Source organism: Canis lupus, chromosome 10 (assembly GCF_011100685.1).
Source record: "Canis lupus familiaris isolate Mischka breed German Shepherd chromosome 10, alternate assembly UU_Cfam_GSD_1.0, whole genome shotgun sequence".
Taxonomy (NCBI): Eukaryota; Metazoa; Chordata; class Mammalia; order Carnivora; family Canidae; genus Canis; species Canis lupus.
In genome coordinates this window covers 51,259,446-51,284,948 of record NC_049231.1, presented here as the reverse complement: position 1 = coordinate 51,284,948, position 25,503 = coordinate 51,259,446, and the positions used below count along the sequence as shown (strand labels likewise).

The 25,503-nt window shown below is 40.7% G+C and overlaps 1 protein-coding gene and 1 long non-coding RNA gene across 3 annotated transcripts in view; one reads left to right on the top strand and one right to left on the bottom strand.

The window, feature by feature from the left end:
* The window catches only part of FOXN2 (forkhead box N2), a 66,226-nt gene extending 61,439 nt beyond the window's left edge, over positions 1-4,787 (bottom strand). The window contains exon 1 of one of the 2 annotated variants that reach the window (XM_038551240.1): positions 4,641-4,787. The gene's annotated coding sequence lies outside the window, so the exon portion shown is untranslated. Of the gene's footprint in view, positions 1-4,318; positions 4,518-4,640 lie in introns of those variants that run through there. The other variant, XM_038551238.1, reaches the window with a different exon arrangement.
* Positions 4,788-4,905: 118 nt separating this feature from the next.
* The window catches only part of LOC111097744, a 52,549-nt gene continuing 31,951 nt past the window's right edge, over positions 4,906-25,503 (top strand). Inside the window, exons 1-2 of the long non-coding RNA XR_005365954.1 lie at positions 4,906-5,034; positions 5,442-5,484. This is a non-coding gene — a long non-coding RNA (uncharacterized LOC111097744). The remainder of the gene's footprint in view (positions 5,035-5,441; positions 5,485-25,503) is intronic.

Sequence of the window (25,503 nt, the reverse complement as noted above, 5' to 3'; positions counted from 1 at the left end):
AGTTTACTTATTAGAAATGTAGCAATTTTGTTCCCTTAGTTATGACAAATGTACCGTAGTAAAATAAGAAGTTAACAACGAAAATGAAATGAAAACTGAGTAAGGTATACTATCTTGCAACTTTTCTGTAAATGTAAAACTAATCTAAAAAACTTATTTAAATAAAAAAACAGAGTAAGGAAAATAAGGAATGATCAAAATCCTCTGGAAGCAAATGTTGATAAACATTCTTTTGGTCTATGTTTGGTGATTAAGACAAAGATAGCATACTTCTATAGTGGATAGTGGAAATAAAATTATTAATAAAAACAATACTGTAGGCATGTATTAGTCTATAGTATTAATTATGAAATTATATATGACCAAAGCAAACGCCCTCTCAATTTTAGTTTCTCTAAAGTATCGTTCTTAGTCCTCAATATTTCATTTCACGCTACAACATAAATTCGCAACGTTAGCTGTCACTTCTATATTGAATGGACCATCCCACATTTCTAATCTTTAGTCACTTAAAAGCTATATTCCCCTTACTACCTCTAGTTCACTTTACACTCAACTAAATTCACCATCTTCTTGATGATGTTCCTCCTCCAAACCTCCCTTTCATAGTTACTAATTTTTTCTTCAATAGATTTCTCCCCTTCCCATGTCTCTCCATCCCCACAGTTAATAACTAGTACTACATACTGCTATCAAAGAACCTTCTTCAAATAAGGATTTTCATATTCCAAGGCTCAAATGACATCTTTTTTTGGGTGCTAAACCATATTTAAATTCAGAAGTGATACTTTCAAGACCATCCATAATTGGTTATGCTTTTGTACTCTTCACTTGTAAAGATCCTTCCACCCATCTTTCTGCCTCGTAAGTCCTGCCTTTCTTTTATTCAGAAAAAAATTAAATACTCACTAAGCACATCACATATACACAAGAAAATAAGATTCTTCTGGGTGGTCAAATACTTTACAATCTTCTTGGGGTGATCAAACCTAAAAAGATGACTAATGAAGAACACAGGCATTTGTTTCATTCAAAGCTGTATTCTCAGTTCCTGTAACAGTGCCTGCCTCATAGAAGTGCTCAGAAAGTATTTATTAAGTGAAAACATGGCGGTACAGAATGCTACAGCCAAAAGAATTACATGATATTTGAGAAGGTAAAGAATTTTCAGTTGGACAGGTGAGGGCAGGTCTAAAACTCTATGATTCTAAGGCTCTCAGGGCAGCCAAGACTCAAGCCCGAGTATTTCTTCAGGGGTTAAGAGGACGTGAGCAGGTGCATTTCCAACAGAAAAATACTACACCAGCAAAGGCAAGAAGTAAATAGTTATACAACATCGAAGTAGTAAATAAAGAACAGTTCCTGAAGGTTAGTGGATGGTAAAACGGGAGAAGACAGGGACCAAAGTTTGAAAAGTCCTGAGAAGAAATTTGGTATTCATGCTTGACATAAAGGATGATACAATTCATGCTTGACATAAGAGTGATATAATGTTCAGGAAGATTAATCTAATAGGAGTAACATGGTTAGACTTGAGAAAGAATGAAGCCTCCCCTATCTAATCAAAACTCTAGGTTCCTTCTTTTAAGCCTTACAGCACCCCCCTGAATTATACAATTTAACTCCTAACTATATCCTCTCACAGTATAAATTCTTATTTTCATGGATGTTAATCTAGTCTTTTCAATCAAAGAATAGGGATTCAAATCGTAGACCTCTGTTTCTTCCCTAAGAAATCAGCAAAGATTGGACCCTCAAAACTTTTTTGGAGGACTTCTTGCATTTGCGCAAAACCCAGTTACCAAAATGACAACAATCTAAAACAGCAACACACAATACATCCTCTGAGTAGCTAAACTACCATAAAAACAAGAGTAAGTCCTGTTTGGATGGCACTTTTTAAAGTTTCATTTGATAGTTGGATCCCGTAACTAATAATGCTGTTATCTTACAGCATATGTTTTCAGTGCTTCCTGCTTTATATAAGTATTTCATCACCTTATTTACTTTTCTTTCTCAACTAAGCATTGCTCTTAGTGGCCAGCACATACACTCATTTCTCAATCCCATTATCTTTTCTGTACTGAATCCTCTCCAAATCTTTTTATCTATTAACTTCATTGATTGAGAACTGTTGTTATGGCATAACTAAATTCTCATAAACGGTGCTGCTATAACTTCTCTACATAATTGTTTCAAACCTTCTAAATGTTTCCTGTGGTTTAGCACCCTCCAAGTAAAACTGATTTAAAAAAAAACATGTTACAGAAATAATTCAAATCCACCAAAGCATTTACAAAACGAAACATGCCTTAGTATGCAGAGATTACACCTAAATTCTAAAATTTTCCAAACTCTCCAAAAGCTTGGATTTTTAAAAAAATCTTCAACCCTTTGACTCTTTGCTTTCATGTATTCTCAAAATTAAATTTCGTTCCTTAAAAGAAAATCTGTTCATGTTAACAGTCACATTAAACATGAATACTTTTCCAAAAATGAGTTTAAGAAAGTGCACACAAACCAAACTTTTTTTTTTTTTTTTTTTTTTTTAACCAAACAAGTATTTATTTCATCCCTAAACAAGTATTTTCAGTCATATCTTCTCAGGTCACAATTTTTATGGAAGAAGAAAAAAAATAAGACTTCTATAAAACTCAAAAAAAGAAATACTCCAGAACGTGATGATTTCTTCTTGCGTTAGAACCTCTCACTGATGCTTCTGAAATACAAACGGCTTTTTTTTTTTTTTTCCCAGAGTTGAGGAACTTCATAATGTACTACTCTCTTCCCCCACCACTCTTTAATGATACCTAACACTGCTGAGATTTTAGGGATGAATCATCAAAACAGCGGAGGAAGGCAAAAAACGTCCATATATACACGGACGGCAAGGAAACAAAGTCTTAAAATGCGGAACAGAGACAGACATGAACAAGTTCAGTTCTTTCCACTTCCTCATCTCAGAAAACGCCAAAGTAAGTGTGGATGCAAGGCTACAGCACGATCACAAAGCCCCTGGTACCCAGGAAGCCTCAGACCGAGCGGCGCTAGGGCAACTCTCACACTCGGGCGGCCACGTGGCTGTCACAATCAGAAGGCAGGCAGGAGAGACCGCACTAACTAACCTGGAAACAAATAACTGCCCCCCTCCCTCCACCCCGGAGTCGCGGCAGAAGAGGCGCTGTGCCGTTTCTCTGCACGCCAAGACTTTTTTCCCCCCCTTTCCTGTAAGGTAAAGTACAGAGGCTGCCTTAAAGAGACTTTCAAGCAGAAATCGGGTCCACGAAGAGCCCGAGAGTGCACCCCCACTGAAGTCGCTACGCCCACTCCAGCGACCGGAGGTGGGAACGGAGGCATTTCGCAAAGGTGGAGCTGCAGGAGCGTGGAGGGTGGAGGGTGGAGGGTAGAGGGTGGAGGGTGGAGGGTGGAGGGTGGAGGGTGGAGGGTGCAGGGGCGCGCACACGGGCGGCTTTCCCCTGCCTCCCACCGGCCGCCGGGGTTTCAGACTCGCGGCTGCGGCTGCGGCGAGGCCAACCCCGCGGGCGGAGGGCCTCGCACACGCCCCCACGGCCCGCCCCCCGCCCCAGGCAGAAGACCGAGGGGCAGAGGTACCCACGGGCCCCAGCGGCGGCGAACAGGAAGTGGCCGTACAGCGGCGCAGAAAAACCCTAACTCCCCCCGCCCCCCGACGGGCGCCCGCGGGGGAGGGGCCAGGGGCCGGGGCGCCCCCCACATCCGGGACCCGCCCCTGTGCCCCGAGCCCCGCCGCCCGGGGGGCTGCAAGTGGCCTGCGCGCAGCGTCCGTCCGGCGCCTCCCCGGGCGCGCCTCGGCGGGGCCCAGCCGGGCCGCCCTCCACGCCCGGCACGTCGCGCTCCACTCGGCGGGGGCGGGGGCGGGGGCGGGGGCGCTGCACACGCTCCCGAGGGGCTCGGGGCACTTCCTCCGACAGCAGCCTGGCCCCGAGCGGAGCCTCGCCGGGCCGCCGGCACCCGCCCCCGGGCAGTCCCTGCCGCTCGCCAACAACTCCGAACTCCTCACGGGGCCGCCCCCACGCCCCGGAGCCCACACGGGACCCACGCCGCGCGCCGGGGACAGCGCGCCCCCCTCCCCGCCCCGTGCCGGCGCCAATTCCTCACAGGACAAAAATGTCCGGGCGCGTCACGGGACGGCCGCCTCCGCGCCCCACGCCGGCCGCCGGCCGCCGGCCGCCGCCGCACGCGCTGCCTCCGCCCCGGGAGCCGCGGCGCGGGCCGGGGCGGGGAGCGCGGACGCCCGGCGGCGCCGGCCCCGCAGGGCGCCACTCCGCGCGGGACTCACCGTCTGCTCGGCCGCCGCGGCGGGGAGGCGAGGGGCGGGCAGGGGAGGACACAATATGGCAGAGCCCCGCAGCTGCTCCCGGCGGCTTCCAGCAGCCGCCTCCGGGAAGACGCGGCAAAGAGCAGGCAGCGGCAGCTGCGGTGGCGGCCGCGGCAGCACCACATCCCCCTCCCGCTCGCTTCCTCCCCCTCCCGGCACCCTCCCCCGCTGCCATGGCAACGCGGCGCCGAGGCGATTAGCCCCGCCCCCCGCGGTCCCCGCCCCCCCCGCGGCCCCTCGGGAGGGGCTCGGTCCGCCCCTCGGTGCCCCGCCCACCTCCTACCTAAGGGCCGGCGCGGGGCCTCGCAGGCGGCTCGGGACGGCTGGCGAGGAAGGAAGGGAGATGCGGTGTCCGGAAGGGCGGGGTTCGCACGGAAGGCAGGGCGGAGGCGCTGTGTGGGCCCGGGCCGGGTTCGGGCTGAGGAGAGGCTGGGAAGGCGGGAAAAATGGAAAGGCCTCGCCTGTCCCGGAAGGGCCTATCGGAGCGCGGCGGGGCGCGGCGCGGCCGCTGAGTGGCCGGGGAGGCCCGGGGGCGGGGCTAGGGCGGCCTCCCCGGCGGCGCGGCCGGCGCGTCCTGGCGCGGGGACTGCGGCGGGGCCCCTCGACAGCCCGGGCTCCTGTGGGGGCCCCCGGGAGCCTTCCGCCATTGCCCGGGCTTTGAAAGCGCTGTCGAAACGGTAAAGCGTGAGTGTGAACTTCATATTGCACTCGCTTGACTGGAATTTTAAGAAGAAACTGAGCTTAGCGTGTTTGTGGTAAAGAAAAAAAAAAAGACTCTGGAATCAGACCCAAAATTTAATAAGCATCGCATTTCCTGAGGCCTCACTAAGTGCTAGGGACCGAGCTAAATTCTTTACGTGCATTGTGATAACCATGATGCTAAGATAGCGTTGCCAGATAAAACACAGGAGTGTCCAATTATATCAGAATTTCAGGTAAAAAAATTTTTTTTCAGGTAAATGTAGAATATTTTTTTAATATAAGAATGTTCCATTTGGAGATACACTTCCTGTTTTTTTTTTTTTTTTCTTTTTTGCTAAATCTGCAAACCCTACCCTAACTCTTACAAATTCCCACTTTACAGATAAGGAAACCGAGGCTTAGGAAATTAACCTGACAAATACAAGGTAAGTGGCAGAACTAAGGCTCTATTTTACAAAAATTATGATTCTGATCACTAAATTTCTGAGTATCTATATTATCCACATCTTCAAAAACTAGAGTAATGATCCCTGTCACTAATGTGCTGAATGGATGGAGAGAAAAGGTATGTGAAAGAGACATGCATAGTGGCTGGTGTCATAGGAGGCTCACTTTCTTCCAGAACAATGAATGTTAGCTGAATATTTACTATGTGCCAGGCCATGAGTATAAAGTGAGCTGATTATGAAACGAGCTGCCTACTGACAATAAAACAAGTCAAGCTGTGGAGATGACAGAGACATAGAAGAATTCTAGGCATCAGAATGTATAAAAACAAAAATGGAAGTGTTCAACCCTCATTCCACAGAGGAAAATGTTGTGTCTATAGGATTTGTCCAAAATCAGCTACTAGTTCCATTTATTTCTCATTACACCGTCCTGAAGGTCCTCATGACTGCATTTGGAGTAAGAGGCCACCCGGCAAAGATACAGTAAGCTTCAATTAAAACAAGAGTTGCTTCATTTTCTCCCTTCAGAGCAATCACTGTTACCCCCTCATGTGGACAAGTTGAAGGACGTTCCTAGAGGAAGAATATAGTAGAATTACTAGTTTTCAGAACTACTAGAATATAGTACTAGAATATAGTAGTTTTTTTTTTGTTTTTTTTTTTTTTTTTTTACCACAAACACGCTAGGGAGAAAGGAAGACTGACAGGAGGTGGCTTGTGAAGAGCCACAGCCTCTTCCTACCTTAGTTTTGCTTTATCTCTAGTGGCCATGGTGATCACTAGTATAATATAGGTCTTCCTCTCCCTACAGGTTATTGTAATAGTATCTTATTTGATATATTGAACTTTAGTTTCTATTTTTCCTTCTAATCAGTTTTAAACTCAGGTGACCAAACAGTCCTCCTCAACTCTAGAAGAATCCCAGAATTTGAAATCTGGAATGAATATATACTTTAAAGATAGGTCATCTAGGAGCCCAGTTTATCATGGATGCAAAAACAAATCCAGAACAGTCATGTAACTTGTCCAAGGTCAAGTAATGAATGTACTGCATTAGCATCCACTAAGATCTCTCTGCTGGGCCTCTCTACTGAGTAGAGAGGCTGGGAACATTTAAATAATCGCTGTGGATAAGGCTGAGGTCTCTTGGGAAATCTGTCACACTTAGTTTAGAGTCCAGGGACACTTGTATACTTAAAGGCTATTTTAGAGGACTTTGAACGCCTATCAAGGAAAAGCTCTGATTAAAACTAATGATGATTCAGAGTGAGTAGCTTTCCCCAGGAGTTTACAAGAGTAAAAAGGCTATGAAAACAAAGCTGAACTCTTTAGGAAAAAGAGGATCCTGGCATTTAAGATCTCTTGTGAAGTGTGTATTCTTCATTCTCCAAAATACTTTAAAGGAACATATTCACTAATAAACTTTACTGGAAGACAAATGCATTAGAAAATATATTGTTTGAAATGCCTTTGTATTTAGGCTGAAAAGTGATAGGAATGCAAATATACATGTTTTCAGTTCAATGTATTTAACACTCTATTGCATATATTTAACAAAGACTCTTTGATCATAGCTTGGTGATTCTAAAAACAACCAGTTTGCCAATACGGAAATGTAGGCTTCAAGCCCCTTGAGGTCAATGACCATATCTTTTTCATCCTTACAGTTTAATTTCTTGGAACAGTTTTCAGGACAAAGGTGATGGTGAATAATATACGCTGATAAAAGAAGTAACTTTTCTCAAATTACAAGATACCAGGACTAAGATATAACGATCCTAAGTACTGGTATGCCAGTTGGGCTAAAAAGTTAGAATTGTGAATGAGAGTCTAAATTTTTTTTCCTTTGAGGATCTTTTTCAGTGTCTTTCCTAAGAGTAACTAACTGTATTTCATAATACCTATATTTCCATAGGCCCTGTTATTGGCAGTAATTTAGACCAATTCTCCTACTAAGGATACAAAAAAACCTTAAAAAAATATTTTAAAAATCAGGTATTAGAGAGCTAACAAGATAGAAATTACAGTCCATAATCTGAGAGTTGATGGAAACCCAGGGAATTCACTTATCCATTCCATAGAAGGTTGCTGAACAGGAATAGGGGCTAGTGATTAGAGCGCAGGATGTGCAAAGGGAGAAGGAGGATGACTTGGTTGAAGCCCCCTTGCTTTGGACAAGAAATCCGAATGGTTATATCCTAGAAGTAAAGGAGGGACATCTTAGTTTCATATCATCTCAACCCTGAGATTGGATTAGGGGAATTCCTTTAGCCTAATGCCCCCAAGCCCTTGGCAGAAGCAAAGGGAAATTTTCTCTGAAGTAAAGTAATATTCTCGGCCTCAAATCATTTGTACAGTTTTGCAAAAACTATGTCTAGTACACAGTGAAAAATAATGTCACCCAAAGAAACAAGCAAAAGAACCAACTGAAACTACAAAGAACAAAAACAGAGCAAAAGGGATTCAGATTGTGAAATTATCAGACACAGATTTGAAAATAACAATGCTTTCCATGTATAAATAAAGAAAACATGAGGTTAAAAATTTAGGCAGATAACTAGAAATTTGAAAAAAAGAACCAGATGAAAATTTTAGGACCAAAGAATTCACTAATGAAAATGACTCAGTGTTGGGTGTAACAGCATATTAGACACAGATGAAGATAGAATTTGTGAACTAGAGGATAAGTGAGAAGAAACTGTCCAGAATGAAGCATAGGAAAAAGGGTGGAAAATACAGAGCACAGGGAAAGCGCATAAAGATATAGTGATAAAGTTTAATATGCACATAGTTGGAATTCTGGAAACATTGGACAGAAATGATATTTGAGTTAATAAATCCCCAGCAGGTTATATACATACATATCTTTTTAATCCATACAGTTGACACATAGCTAGATCATGAAAAAAATGCTAAAACCCAAAGACAAAGAGAAAAATAGTAGTAGAAGAGTTAGAAAAAAATAGAATTTGATCTTTAAAGAAACAATAGTTCGACTTAGAACTGACTTTTTAATAGAATAGTCTGAAGCCAGAAAATGATGGCATAATAACTTTAAAAGACTGAAAGCAAATGTTTAAGAATGAAAGAGAAATTAAGAAATTTTCAAAAAAATTAAATACAATGTTTGTTACCAGCAGATTCACACTAGCATTCTTTAGGCAGAAGGAAAATGATCCCAGCTGTAATAATGTCAAAGAAACTTGAGGCAATTAAGATCAGTTAAAATGATAAAATTGTGGGTAAATATAAATGAATATTGGTAGTGAGTATATAACCCAATAATAGCAATGTCTTTCATATTTAAAAATATACAACAATGGTATATAAGTTAGGAGAAAGTAAATGGAATCAAGTGTTCTAAAATCTATTTATTGTCTAAGAGGATGGAAGAAAGTTACAATTAATAGTATACTCTGATAAGTCAAGAATGCATCTTATAATCTCTAAAATAATCACTAAGAGAGGTGTGCCTGGGTGGCTCAGTCAGTTTAGCATCTGCCTTCAGCTCAGGTCATGATCCTGTGGTCCTGGGATCCAGCCCAGCATCCAGTTCCCTGCTGGGAAGTCAGTGGGGAGTCTGCTTCTCCCTCTCCCTCTGCCTCTGCCTCTCCTCCTGCTCATGCTTTCTCTCATTCACTCTCTCAGATAAATAAAATCTTAAAAAAAAAAATCACTATGAGAATAGTAAAAGACTATGGTTTTGTTTTTTGTTTTTTTGTTTTTTGTTTTTTTTTCTGAGAGAGAGAGAGAGAGCGCAAGTGGAGGAAGAGGCAGCAGGAGAGGGAGAGAATCTCAAGCAGATTCTGAGCTGAGCAGGGAGCCAGACACAGGGCTTGTTCTCACAACCCTGAGATCATGACCCTGAGCTGAAACTGCTAGTCAGATGCTTAACTGACTGAGCCACCCAGTTGCCCCAAGGCTATGGTTATTAGTTAAGGTTTTCCAGAGGAAAAGAACTAACAGGGATACACACACACACACACACACACACACACACACACTTTTTTTTAAGGAATTGGCTCAAGTGATTGTGAAGGTGTGGTAAGTTCAAAATCTGTAGGATAGGCTGGCAGGTTTACCCAGGGAAGAGTTGTAATTCAAGATCAAAGGCTGTCTGCTGGTAGAATTATTTCTTGCTCAGGAAGTCTTTCTTCTATTAAGACCTTCAACTGATTGAATTAGGCCCACTCACATTATGGAGGGTCATCTGCTTTACACAAAGTCCACCAATTAAACTATAGATTTCATCCAAAAGCACCTCCACAGAAATGTCTAGAATAGTGTTTGAACAAATATCTGGACACTGTGGTATAGCCAAGTGGACACATAAAATTAACCATCACACTATGCAATTTCCAATCTATAAGGGGGAAAAAAGGAATGGAGTAATCAAAAGTAATCAATCTAGAGGTGCCTGGGTGGCTCAGTTGGTTAAGTATCCAACTTGATTTTGGCTCAGATCATGATCTCAGATTCCTGAGATGGAACCCTGTGTCAGTTTCCATGCTTCGCACAGAATTTGCTTGAGATTCTCTCCCCTTGCCCTTCTCCCCACATAAGCTCACTCTTCCTCTCACTCTCCCTCAAATAATAAAATCTTAAAAAAAAAAAAAGTAATCAGTCTAAATGCAAAGTAGGAAAAATATGAGGACATACAACAGGTAAGACAAATAGAAAGTACTTCATCAAATGATAGATTTAAACCCAAATATATCACTAATTACATTAAGTGAAAACAGATCCTAATTTAATGAAAAAGATTGTTTTGGTTATCTATTGCTATTTAACAGTCTACCCTCATTAGTAACTTTAAACTACAACCATTTTATTGTATTTCATGATTCTATGGGTCAGGAATTTGGATAGGACACAAAATTGGATAGATGAACCATTCATCTCATCTCTGGGTGATGCCTGCTAGGGCTGAAACATCCCAGATAGCTGCTTCACTTCTCATGTCTGGCACCTCAGCTATAGGATAGCTCCAATGGCTAGAGGTTAGCTGGACCAGCTTCACTGAGATCATATGTATGTGGCCTTGGTTCTCACTGTTGATTGAGTTCTTTGGTTTTTTTGTAAATAGTTCCATGACTTCTTCCTCGCCACTTGACCCCTCCACATAATCTCTAGGGGAATAGGCAGACGTCTTACACACAAGTTCAAGGCTTTCAGAAGGATTATGGTCACTTCTGCTACATTCTGTTGGATAAAACAAATTACAGGCCCATTCCGGAGTCAAGGGGAGGGAAATACAGAAAGGTGTAAATATTAGTAGGTATGATAAATCTGGGACCACCAATTCATATAACCAGCTAGCATAGATTGTCATACTGGACAAAAAAATCCAAACCCAACTACATGCTGTTTACAAGGGATATATCTAGGACATTAAAATGCAGGAAGGTTGAAATAAAAGAGATGGAAAAAACTAAACCATGCAATATATTAATATTGGAGTAAGTAAATTCTAACACAAAAAGCACTACTAGAGACGAAGAGAAACTCTTTATAATGATAAAGATTTAGTTTGCCAGAATTTTTTTTAAAGATTTTATTTATTTATTCATGAGAGACCCAGAGAGGCAGAGACACAGGCAGAGGGAGAAGCAGGCTTCTCGCGGGGAACCCAATGTGGAACTTGATTCCAGGACCCCGGGATCACAACCTGAGCCAAGGGCAGATGCTCAACCACTGAGCCACCCAGGTGTCCCTACTTTGCCAGATTAAAAAAAAAAATCTAAGTTGTATTCCCCTAATAACATAACCTCATAGCACATAGGGCAAAAATTACAGAAATGTGAGGAGGAATAGAAAGATCAACAATTTTAGCGGGAGATGTTAACATATTCTGCTACTGATAAAATAGGCAGACAAAATATTCAGTGAGAACATAGGTTTGAACAACACTATTAGCAAAGTTGATTATAAAGGCATATTGAGTACATTTCTATAGTCTTTTACATAGGAATAAATTTATCAATTAGTATTATTTCTGTTTTGGCTCATGAAGCTGGAAGGGACATCTGAGGATCCTGAGCCTTCAAGGTGGTTAGAACCTATCCTATGTTACAGATATATTTACCACTGTGTAACTTTACCTCTATGTTAAGTTCTTACCATATACCAAACCCTGTACATAGCACAGAGAAAAAAGTTACAGTTATAACTACAGACAAGCAAATCAGAAAGTATAATGTGGCATTATAAGTGCAATGATAGAGCTTTACATAAGGCGTAGTGGGAACCAAGTCCTAATTCAGCCACAGGAGATAATGTCTGAGCAAAGTTTGCAGAAAGAAAAGAATATGGAGTAGAAGTGGCAATGTGGGGGTGGGGAATGGAACCATACCTAGCAAAGCCTCAGCTAGGTGAGAGCATGACTGTTCAAGTCAGAGTACTATCAGTCATTTGGAATGTCTGGAGTATAAAAGGTTGCTCGAGTTAGGGGTTATCTGGTTGCAAGAAACAGAAACTCATGCCAGCTGGCTAAAGTAAAGGAGGAACGAATATAAAAATAGGCAAGGATTATGTGAGACAGAACTGTGGGAAGCATAGCCAGCATTACAAGAGCCCTCCTTCTCCGCTTTCCCTCCCTCATCTTCTGATCTCTGATCTGAGCTTTTCTTTGTATGTCTGCTTCCTTTCCTCTGCAAACGGGCTTCTCTGCTTACTTGTCTGCCTGCGTGATACTATGGCAGTCCCACATAGTGGCCCCCACACTGCGCCTCTGGCCTCCACCCAGTTTGCCCAACTTTCTTGCTTAGCAACCCACAGTTATTACTTAACTCAGTTTCCCAGTCCCAACTCCAAATTCCCAGGAGCCGTAATCTGACTGGTCCAGTTTCAACATGCATGTAGATCAGGGGTCAGCAAACTTATGGCCTTGGGAGTCGGACGGAGGTTGGCAAATCTGGCCTGCCTTCTGCTTTTGTAAATAAAGTTTTAATGGAACACAGCCACACACATTCATTTACATGTTGTCTTTGGCTGCTTTGATGTCACAAGCAAGAGTTGAGTAGTTGCAACAGAGAACCTATGGACCACAGAGCTGAAAATATTTACTCTCTAGACCTTCACAGAAAAGGACTGCTGATCCATGTGTTGGGTAGTTGGATGTGGAGACATAGGGCTGTGTAGAGGCTCAGAGAGAGACAGCTCCAGTAATTGAAGCTTTGAAAAGTGGATAACCCCTTCCTCCTCTTTGCAGAAAAAGGATAATGTGGGGAAAAAGCAGCTGAGGAAGTATTTTGAGAATGGAAATGTTTGAAGGCTCTAACACAGGAAAGAAAATAATCAGTCTCAAGTATGTGCTAAGTTTTTCACACAAAGGGTGGAAGAGTGCAAGACAGTTACTCCTTAATCTGGAGAAGTTCATTAAGATGCTAAATTTAGAAGAGAGTGTCACCTAACTACCTTTAAATAACTCACTTGTGGCAAATTTCCCAGACCCTCCATAGTTAGCTCTTGCTGAGATGAACTGGCTGAGGCACAATATTTACTGTGTGTAGATTGTTAAATGCATGTCCGAAAGGTTCAGTGTTTACCTTTCAAAAGACAAAGAGAAGAGAGGCATTGAGAGAATGAAACACAGTTGAACTTGAAAAGACAAAGGCAGACAGACTAAGACCTGGGGAATAGATGGAGATGAAATCTAGAACTTATCATTTTGGTAAACTTAAGATCATTCTTAGGAAAATACACAATCTTTTGGGTTGAGTAGAAAAACTAACATTAGAGTTTTTAAAGCTCTAGAGATCATTCTTCTTTGTTTTTAAAGATTTTATTTACTTATTCATGAGAGACACAAAGAGAGAGAGAGGCAGAAACATAGGCAGAGGGAGAAGCAGGCTCCCTGTGGGGATCCTGGTGTGAGACTTGATCCCAGGACTCTGGGATCACGACTTGAGCCGAAGGTACACGCTCAACCACTGAGCCACACAGGTGCCCCTCTAGAGATCATTCTAATCCTTGCTATATTCAAAGTATAGTCAAGCACTCAGCAGCATTAGTATCAGCAGGAGTTTATTAGAAATGCGGAAGCCCAGGCCCTACTCCAAACTCACTAAATAAGAGTCTGCATTTTTAACTCTAACAAGTGATTCATACACACATTAAAGTATAAGGAGCACTTAATTGGAATGGCAGTTTTCAGACTACTCAAAGTAGAAATCCATGAAAGATTTCCATGAAATCTTATATAGAACCCAACTCTATAAAACAGATCACAGTGGACCTGCTGTGGTTGAAAATGGGCTGATGCTAAAAGGCAGCTAAAGGCTGGGAACACCCAGGCATTTTCATACAGTGTTCCTCCAGGAACACAGTTTGAAAACCACTGATCTAATGGCTTGAGAGAAGTACAATCAGAATCTTTAGGGCCAGGCTCTGTCAAATTCCTAAGCTCTCTCTCTCTTTTTTAAAGATTTATTTATTTGAGAGAGAGAGAGTGAGTGAGTGTAGGAGGTGAGAGGAGGGAAATAGAATCTTGAGAATCTCAGGCAGACTCCTGGCTAGGTGCAGAGCTCATCGCTGGGCTCCATTTCATGGCCTTGAGATCATGACCTGAGCTGGAACCAACCGTCAGACACTTAACCAACCAAGCCACCCAAGCACCCCTCCCAGGCTCTTTTTTACTTCTACCTCACTGAGAACTTCTACAATGAATCCCTAATAGTGATAGGATTTGTTCTGCCTTGTGAGAGTTGAAATTTTTAAAGACCTAGAAATCACTGATCTAGGTGACTTTTCTCAAAGATGGGGAAACTAAGGCTTTAGAATGTGACCAATGAAACTCAGTAAAAACATAGGTACAGGAACACCTGGGTGGCTCAGTGGTTGAGCATCTATCTGCCTTTGGCTCAGGGCGTGATCCCAGAGTCCTGGGATTGAGTCCCATATTGGGCTCCCTGCAGGGAGCCTGCTTCTCCCTCTGCCTATGTCTCTTTCTCTCTCTCTCTGTATCTCTCATGATTATGTAAATAAATTTTAAAAAATTTTTTTAAACCCCACATATGTACATTTAAAATTATACTAATCACTCACAAAAGAGGCTACTAGGGCAGCCTGGGTGGCTCAGCAGTTTAGCGCCACCTTCAGCCCAGGGCATGATCCTGGAGACCCGGGATTGAGTCCCATGTCGGGCTCCCTGCATGGAGCCTGCTTCTCCCTCTGTCTGTGTCTCTGCCTCTCTCAATCTGTGTGTCTCTCATGAATAAATAAATAAAATTTAAAAAAAAAGACTAAAAAAAAAAAACACACAAAAGAGGCTGCTATAGATTGAATGTTGTATCTGCCCCCACAACCACTGCCACCCAAGTTCATATGTGATTAGGTGATGAGAGGGGAGTTGTACAGAATGGGATGAGTGCCTTCATGGAAGAGACCCCACAGAACTTATATGCCCCTTCCATCATGGGAGGTTACAGTGAGAAGATGACCAGCCATGAACTGGGAATTGGGTTCTCACCAGACACCAAATGGTGGGACTTCCCAGCATCTAGAATTGTGAGAATGAGATACTTGTTTTTTGTAAGCCACCCAGTCTTCGGTATGGTGTTATGTCAGCCCGAATATACCAACACAGAGGGAAGCCTAAAGCTTCAATAATTCTTAGGGATAGAATAAATTCCATATCCCTTCTAGTCCCTCCCTCCTTAGCAGTCGAGTAGAGAGACAGTTTGTACAGTTTTTAAAAGCTGTAAGCTTAGACTTGGGTTAGAATTCTGGCTCTGCTACTTACTAGCCCAGGCAAAATTTTTCCACATTTTCTCAGCGTCTTCATGTCTAAAATGAAGACATGTGGAATGGTACAATTCCAGCCTCAGAAGGGTGCTATGAGGCCAATGTATGTGAAACAATTGAACACATGGCCTGGTGAATAATAAGTGCTCAGTAAATGCTAGCTTCTATTGTTATTTTTAAATGAACAACAACTAAAAAGTCAACCTAGTTCAATTTTAGGAATTGCCCAAAAGGATTGTGCAAGAAAAGCTAGAGAAGTGTGTTTCCTTCTCCGCTGCTAGAAGAATAAAACAAATTATATCTATAGCAGTTGGGTATCCAGTAAATAGAGTTTATTTAAAATTAAATACTGCAGTTGTGAAACTGACTTTTGATAAATTAGGTAATTGCTCAGGGAAAGCAGCATTAAAGAGATTCCAAGTTATATTATAGCAAATATAAATTTTTGTTCCACAGTAGTTTGCATTTAGACTTAGGCATTTTTAGTTAACTATGGTCAGTTGCTGCTTCACTCTGTCTCTTTGATTGTGCAACCCCAAACCTTGAAGTCACCTTTGACTCCTTTCTTTCTCTTATACCTTTAAAATGTGTCTAGAATCTGACCTCATCAGATGCCTGGGTGGCTCAGGGTGTGATCCCAGATGTGGGGATCGAGTCCTACATCAGGCTCCCCGCAGGAGCCTGCTTCTGCCTCTGCCTATGTCTCTGCCTCTCTCTCTCTCTCTCTCTGTGTCTCTCATGAATAAATAAATAAATAAATCTTAAAAAAAAAAAAAAAGAATCTGATCTCTTCTCCTCACCTTTACCACTACCACCCTGCTCAAAGCTACAGTCCTCTCTCACCTGAATGGCTTTAATTCTTCCTAATATCCCACACACACACACATTTCTCTTCTTGCCCCTAAGCAGTATTTCCTTAGCACAGCAGCCAGAATGATCCTCTTAAAATCTGTCCGTTCAAAATCTGCCCGTTTGGGTAACCTCATCTCAAAACTACTGTGTGGCTTCCTCATTTCACTCAAAATAATGCCAAAGTCCTTATAATATCCTACCACATTTTACATGATCTAACCCTGTGTAGCACTGCCACCATTGGCCTCCCTGCTCTTTCTTGACAGTGCCAGGCACACCCAGCCCTGTGACCTTTGCTTTCTGCCTGGATTCTTCTTCCAGATATCTGCTTAGCTAACTCTCTCACTTCCTTTAAGTCCGTGCTGAAATTTTACTTTCACAATGAGGCTTGCCTTGACCTCCGAATTTGATACTGCAATTACCCCCAACCATGTCTCAAGAATCTTAATACCCTTTCCCTCCCTATTATACTTTATCTTTCCCAGAGCAACATTATCTTCTCACACACTTAGATAGCCTATTTATTATGTTTTGGTTAAGTCTGGCTCCCTGACAACAATGTAGGTTTCACAGGGACAGCAGTCTTTCTTTTGATCTCTGACATATACTTTTTTTTAAAAGACTTTATTTATTTGTGTGTGTGTGTGTGTGTGTGTGAGAGAGAGAGAGAGAGAGAGAGAGAGAGAGAGAGAGAGAGAGAGAAACACAACAAGGGGGGAAGAAAGAAGCAGCCTCCCCACCGAGCAGGGAGCCCAACATGGAATTCGATCCCAGGACCCTGAGATCATGACCCAAGCTAAAGGCAGACACTCAACCGACTGAGCCACCCAGGTGGCTCTCTGACATATCCTAGTTATGTAGAACACTGCTTGGCAAGTAGTACATGCTCAAAAAATATTTGTTGAATTAACTGATAAATTTTGTGGTTATTAGTTGGTGTGTGTGTTTGTTGTACTGTCTTATTTGGACAAAAATGAAGCAAATGGACAGTAATTTAACAAAGCCAATGATTACATGAGTTGGAGTTTTCCATTTTCTTTCAACTTCTCTTTGTTTTCAGTTTCTCCTCCGTGCTACACTGAAACCCTCAAGTGTCCTAAATACAGCTCTAAGCTGATGTCCGTGTTTCCTCATCTAAGAACCAGTCGTGCCCATGTTGCCCTCCCCTGTTCCCCTTCTAGACCTCAGCCATACTCCATCTGTTCACAGAACACAATTTTCATGTCTAAATAGCCATTATTTCTGGGACTGCCTGGTCTTACATATTGGCTAAGAGGCACTCATTCTCAGGCCGATAGTTCAGATTGGTTCTAATGCAGTAATAAAGGGAGAGAATAGTAGTGGTGCACAGAGGAAGATTTAGAAGTTGGTTCATTTAGGGGAAAATGAATCTTTTATTACACACACACACACACACACACACACACGCACATCCTCATGAGACTAGAAAAAGAAGACAAATTGGAAGAGGGCATTGATAAAGTTGTATGCTATTCACTCTGGTTTATGAAACCCTCCAGTGGCTCCTTTACAAACTCTTCAGCAGAATCTACATTGCCTATAAATATTTGATGGATGGATTTTCTTTTGAAGGGATTCCTGAATATGTTCTGGTTCCTACTTCAAGATTGACACAGGACAAAAAGTGGAAGCTTTCCATGGGAGGGCTACACAAGAAAAATTTTAGGTATGGAGATTGCAGCCTTCTGGGAGTTGCCTGTCTGCCATGGGTTAGGGTGATGGGCCATGCAAAGGGAGGTTGATTTGCTGCCCCTACCAGGGCACAGCGTGTATGTCCTGCAGCTAGAGAGATGTGAACCTGGCAGCTGGTGGATGTTGAGTGCATAGTCATGGAATGGGACCTAAGGTGCCTATGAGCAGCTGCCATCATCCTGAAAGTATCCCTGTGCAAGTAAACAAATTAAAACATCAAGAAGAAATGAGAGAGAAGAAAGAAAAGTGTTTTGTGTTTTAGTATCTTTAGCATTGCAGTGTATTGGCACTTTTTCTGCTTTTTGAACAAGGTGCCATGTTTTCATATTTCACTGGGTCCTACAAATAATGTGGTCAGTCCGACCTAGGCATTCTACTTCTTTTTCCTTTCCAAGTAACAGACTATAACATCTGAGTGGTGATGTGTCTTCCATTAGTGAAAATAAGCCAATTTTTACAACACATAGTATTATTAATCTTCGATTACCTTTGATGGGCTTAGCAAAGGGGAAGCAATTTTTTCCTGTACCCATAAGAATCACTCTATCATTAAATTCACTTTATTATATGATTTAAAATGAATAAGCAGGAAAGAAAATTTAGTACTTGTCAGTAAAATTCCATTTTAAATTGCAGTAATTTCTTTTCTGAATGTTCTTGATATCCAGCAATCATGATATAAAACGTTGCTTATGTATAGATATTATATTACATAGGAGAATTTATTTTCAGCTCTGAGGCAGTCAAGTCTTCTAAGAATAAAATAAGCATTAAAAATAATTGAAACTTTGAAATATGCATTTCTTACTGATACGATTGCTATCTCTTCTCATATTAGGAAAGTGGTATTGCTTGGTAGAAAGACCCAGAATTCTGGATTAAAAGAAGAAAATGTACAAATTATTTAATCTTTCTAGCTCCCAATTTTATCTTTATTAAATAAAGACCTTCAAATAAGTAGAAAATCTCTGTTTCTTCCAACCCTGGAGTTTAGTGATATTTGAATCATGCTTTAAACACATATACCCATATTCTGTTTTTTAAATGAATACTACTATTCTTAAACTGTCTTTAATAACTATGGGTCTTAGGACATGTTTGCATGGAAGTAGTAGAAACCTACTGAATTTTCTCAGATAAAAATTATTTTTCCTTTTGAGAAATTGTATCATGTCGAGCAAGAATGTATAAAATACATATATGTGAATATGAACTATAAAGTAACCACCAGCCAGTTTAAGAAAGAGAATACTGCCATTCAGTAGAAGACCATTGTTTTCCCTTCTCTGAAAATATGTCCCTCATTCACCTTCAGAGGTAACTGTTACACCGCTTTTTTGAAATATCATTTTCTTGGGCAGCCCCAGTGGCTCAGCGGTTAGTGCCGCCTTCAGCCTGGGGTGTGATCCTGGAGACCTGGGATCGAGTCCCACATCAGGCTCCCCGCATGGAGCCTGCTTCTCCCTCTGCCTGTGTCTCTGTCTCTCTCTCTCTCTCTGTGTGTCTGTCATGAATAAATAAATAAAATCTTAAAAAAATATCATTTTCTTGTTATTCTTTATAGATTTTGCCATCTATATGGGTATCATTAAATAATATTTTATTTTTTAAGAAGATTTTATTTACTTGTTTATTTATTGAAAGGGAGAGAGCACACATATGTGAGGAGGGAGAAGGGTAGAGGGAGAGAAAGAATCTCAAGCAGATACCAAGCTGATCATGGAGCTGGATGCAAGGCTTGATCTCACCACCCTGAATTTGTGACCTGAGCTGAAATCAAGAGTAGGATGCTTTACTGACTGAGCCACCCAGGTTCCCCTAATATATTATTTTAAAAGGAGTTGCATTATAAAAATACTTTTGTAGTCCACAAAAGAACAAAGAAATGACTAAGGAAAAACAGGAAATCAATACATTTCAGGACTCTCAGTATCAAGATTTTATTGATCTTTGCTCTGCTCCTCCACCATTAATGTGCCTCAGCTATCGGGAGTGTTGAGATAGAAAACCTATTTCGCTAAAATGGCTTGTTTTTCCTTGGTCAGATGTCTACCTTTGATCCAATCAACTGCGCCTCAGGAGAATACTTATATGATAGAAACAAGGTAGCCAGACTACCGCTCAGAATTTGTTCAAAGGTTACAGGCTGTTCAGGTAATAGCTAGATACAATGTATAATTCAGCTAATGGTAGTGTCATTTTGAACAAGTCTGAACTACCATTGGACTTAATTTCTCATAAGCAGATACTGCATTTCATATTCTTTTGAAAAATATCTTCAGATCTTTATGAGGAAAAAAATGCCAGCCTTACTTCAGTTAATCTAGCAAATGAATTTTCCCTTTTTATTTACTTCAGTATCTGTGTTGCTACTTGACAGAGAAGTGTATTGAACCTCACTCGTTGCAGCTCTGCACTGGGCTTCTCCACTAGCCAGGTCCATAGAATCTTTTCCCAAACCAGTTAAGGAGCTCAAATGCCACATGTTCAATATCAAATATGATAGAACAAATGCATTCTTTTTATGCTTACCACATTATTTTTTTAAAGATTTTATTTATTCATGAGAATACACAGGAGAGAGAGAGAGAGAGAGAGGCAGAGACACAGGCAGAGGGAGAAGCAGGCTCCATGCAGGGAGCCTGACGTATGTTTACCACATTATTTTAAACATAAAGTGTGTATCAGAGATGCAGATCATCGATTCCATCCATCCTCACCTCTAAAAGACTCTGACTTGCTGCCATCACAACAGAGCCCTTCTGGCCTATTTGTACTATGTGACCTCATCCTTCTCCTAGACTCAGGCAAGTAAGCCGTGGGTACTTGACTGGCTCAAGAGGATGCCCCCCATCACACAGCTAAATCAATCAGATTTTCCTTTTCGAACATTTGAAAGAGGAGACAGAAAACAAGGGAGTAGCTACATCACTTTTATAGGGGAGCCAGAAAGAGTGATTGCCCTATTCTCACCCTTGCCTGTTCCTTGAATTCTGTAAGATCATTCATTCTTATAATATAGATCAAGAGTATAATAAACACAGGGACTAACTTGAGTAGATTACTTGAAATAAAACTTACCCTAAAGCAAATAGCAAAAGAAATCTAAATACCATTAAGTATTCCTTTTTTTTTTTTTTTGAAACTTATATTTCCTTAAACTTAGTAGTTCTCAAAGTTGAGCGTGCATCAGAATCAACTAGAGTCTTGTAAAGTGCAGATTGCTGGGTCCCATCCCAGACTTTCTGATTCGGTATATCTGGGATGGGACTAGGGCATTACATTTCACGTTTCTAACAAGCTTGCTGGTGAATGCTGATCTTTCTGGTCTGGGATCATTCCTTGAGAAACAATGCCCTAGAAATAATTATCTACGATGACCATATCAAAAAATAAAAGTAAAATGGCCATATCTAACATGACTTTTTTTTAAACTTCAAATTAGGATTCTTCAGAAGAATACAGTGTCTAAGAGTTCATGCCCTGGTTGAAGCTAGATAGCCTAGTTACAGATCCTAGCTCAGCCACTTACAAAGTAGGTGAGCTTGAACAAGATTCTTAACATTTCTGTGCATCTTCATCTGTTGAGTAGAAAATGTAATAGACAATAGCAACAAGCAGCCTAGCACTATATAATTGCAGGCATTCATATAAACTACAACATGAATGGCATCTCCTAGAATTGTGTGAAGAGACCATCCTGTTATGAGTACCTACCTGAGGGAGTTGTGACAGTTAAGATCATTGTAAGAATTAAATTAAGTGTAATGCATATGAAGAGTATAGAATAATACCTGGCACATACTAAGGGTTCATTAGACACTAACTATTAGAAATTGGTCCATATATTGGCTATGCAAAGAAAATCTTGAAAACATGGTCATGGTGACTTTATTCTTAGTTCAGATTAAAGGAATGCAGTAACCACTGTGCAAGCATAGTAGATTTAAATTTTGTTTTGTTTTTTTCTAAGAGATACATGCTTTGGAGAGCAGGGAGGTGGAAAAAGAGTATATGGCCTTAATTCTCCTAGGGCACAAAACTACCCTTTACACTATACACATATCTAGCAAAAATTAAACAAATAATCACTGCTGTCCCCAAATTGGCTTTTAATATCCTGAAATATTAATATTCTATCAAGAAGTAGTTGATGCTCTGTATAGTTTGGAACCTATTGATTTTTTAAATTAAGTCTATTTACTTCTTTAACATATTGTGTCCTGATTTAAAATATTACTGTAGGGTCTAGTTGGTAGAGTGCACAATTTTATTTGTTAAGATAAGAAAGTACTTTAAGCAGGGAAACAGTTAAAAAACCAAGGTGGCAATTGGAACTATAGGAATAGTACAAGTCAAGTGAGCTTGGTGCCATAAGAAAAGTCCTTTAAACATGAATGTGAATATTTATAGCAATATTATATATAAGAGTCCAAACCCAGAAACAACCCAAATGTTCATCAGCTAGTAAATGAATAAACAAAATATAGTATATTAGTTATCTGTTGTTATGCCCAGATCACCCCTCCAAAATGTAGTAACTTAAAACAATAAGTGTTTATTTTCTCACTGTTCCTATGGGTCAGGAATCTGGACCTTGCTTAGTGGGATATCTCTTAGGAGCAAGTCGCTAAGTCCACCCCATTCTCAATAGGAAGCAACCACACAAGGCCATGAATACCAGAAGGCAGGGGTCGTTGAAGGCTATCTTAGAAGCTGCCCACCAATGTGGTATATCCATACAACAGTACTATTCAGCATTAAAACCGGAAAAGAAAAAACTGGAAAACTACTGAGATATGCTGCAAATGGGTGAATCTCAGTAACATTGGACTAAGTCAAAGAAGTCAGATATAAAAAACCAGATACAATACTGTATAATTCTATCGCTTGACATTCTGGAGAGTCCAAACTATCAAGAAAATCAGTTGTTACTAGGGCTGGGAGTTTGAGTGGGAAAGCAGAATTTGGGGAGGATGATGAACATGTTCTAAAACTGGATTATAGTGATAGCCGCACAACTCTATATATTTACCAGAAATCATTAAACTGTACACTTACAAAAAAGATGGCATGGGATACAAAACAACTGGCTTGGGATCCCTGGGTGGCGCAGCGGTTTGGCGCCTGCCTTTGGCCCAGGGCGCGATCCTGGAGACCCGGGATCGAATCCCACGTCGGGCTCCCTGCATGGAGCCTGCTTCTCCCTCTGCCTGTGTCTCTGCCTCTCTCTCTCTCTGTGACTATCATGAATAAATAAATAAAATATTTAAAAAAAAAAAAAAACAACTGGCTTGTATTTTTCAAAAACTTTCAGTGTCATGAAAGACAGCAGAATTATGTCAGATTAAAAGAAATGAAAAAGGCATGACACCACCTGCAGTGCACCATCCTGCATTGGATCCTGAATGTTGGGACGAGGGCATGGTGGGATGCCTTAAGGATATTATTGGGAAATTGGAGAAATTACATATGGACTGTAGTTTAGATAATAGTATTGTACAATATTAAATTTCCCAAATAATTGTCCTGTAGGTATGTAGGAGAAAGTCTTTGTTCTTTATAAATACATGCTCTTTAATGGTAAAGTTGCATGTTTTCTGCAACTACCTTTCAAGTAGTTCAGGAAAAAAATTATATTAATTATATGTGTATAGAGAATAAGGAGGAGTGATAGAGTGAATGTAGTTCATTGTTAACAATTGATGAATCTGGGTGAAGGGTGTATAGGCATTCTTTGTATTGCTCTCACAACTCTTAAGTTTAAAATTATTTCAATGAACACCAATAAAAAATAAATTTATTATAAAAATTTTTTTAATTATTTCAAAATAAAAAAGTATAAAAAAATAAAACAAATCTTTGAATGAATTCTCTCTCATAGCTTCCAGCTAAGATCACACATGACTATGAACACAAAGAGAAAAACCAACTGTAGAAAAAAGGAAATAAATAATTTTTGACCTACTACTTGTCAAGTACGTACTGTTTAGCTTTGTTTAACTAATTTTCGGAACACCCTTAGAGCACTGGTTCTTCACTTCATCTGCCCATTACAATCACTTAGGGAGTTTTAAAATTCCCTATGCCATTGCAACAGCCACACAGATAAATTTAGAAACTCTGGGAGTGGGACCCAGTCAGCAGTGTATCTAAAGTTCTTCAGGTGATTCGACTGTGCAGCCAAGGTTGGGACCACTGCCTTGGACCTAAAGCTTTATTATGTCCCTTTTATAATTGTCAAAGTTGAGGCCTAGGGAAATGGGATAACTTGCCTGTGGCTTCACAGCCTGTGGAAGTGGCAGAGGATAGAGTTGAATGTGGATGCACAGAAAATGGATCCACATCCATTTTCAGGTTCTCTCTACCACATTTCCTGGCCATCTGGGGTCCTGCCTCTGCCTTCCCCAGCCTGCTCCACAGGCAAGAAGCTGATCTGGATGCTGCAAAATACAGTCAGACTTGCTTTGGGTTTTAAGGAATGAATAAAATGAACACGTACGTATAAAGGATAATGGATATTTGTAGAAAAACTGTATAAAAGCACATACATGTTTTGTGACCTGGTGAAATCAGGTCCTGAGAGTAGTTTCAATTAAGAAAGTCGTCTTTGATAGGTGGTCAGGAAAGAGAAATTGACATCTGTAAACTTTTTTCTCATGAAAACGTTATCTCCTTTCAACTTTTCTTTCTCCACTATTTTCTTCCTTGGCTTCCCTTAAATTTCCTTGACTAGACAAAGCAGACCTAATTTTTAAAAATTGTAAAATTAGGATTTTTGAAAAGACTTCACTCCAGATTTTGAATAATTCAGTATGTTTCCTTGAAGCCGTGTTTCCCATTAACTTGAAAATCATTAGGAAGAATCCTGTTTTATTTTAGTTTAGTCTAACTAAATTTTCATATTGCTGAACAGATAACGTTCATGTTATAAATCTTAATTGTTGCTGCTTCTAGGTTTCCCAGACATTTAGAAATAAGCCTTTTCAAGTGCTCTTTAAGCTGAAGAAGGGGAAATTTGACCCACAGTTTATCACTTAGCTCATTAGCATACTAATATGACTACAATTTGCCTTTGACTAGGGGGTTGTGCTTTCACCCCTGTAATCTTGTTGGTGGAATATCACAGTTTTGGGTTGATTTTTAAGACAAATTGTATATCTACACTAGGGAAATAAGGTGGTGTTAATACAAGAAACTTGGAAGTGAATTAATTGCTTTGAAACAATCCCATGTTGGTTTAGCCCCTTAGGTGGTGTTATTTGCACAGCTCTCGCAAATGCTAATGATCAATTCACATTGGCATTTAAACAAAATCAACCCTAAGACATTTCTCACACTTCCTAATGAATGATTCTTTTTTTTTCTTCATCTCGAGTTACCTAGGTCCTGTGGTGATCTAGAGTAGCTCTATTTTGAAAAGAGAAAGTGTGGCTGAGACTTACTAATAGCTTTTTCAGATAACTAGTTCAGAATGACACAGCTCTTTGCTAGCCACCAATGCAAAACTTTTTGATGTGGGTACCCATGGGAAGGAAATTAATACGAGGCTGTATTGATGGAAATCTTACTGGTAATTGAGATTTTTATTATTAAAAAATGCAACCAAATATTTTAAATAATAACATGTTATTCTAAAATATTCTGAAAATATTTGAGAAAGCCTGTAGTAAAAAGCACACTCAC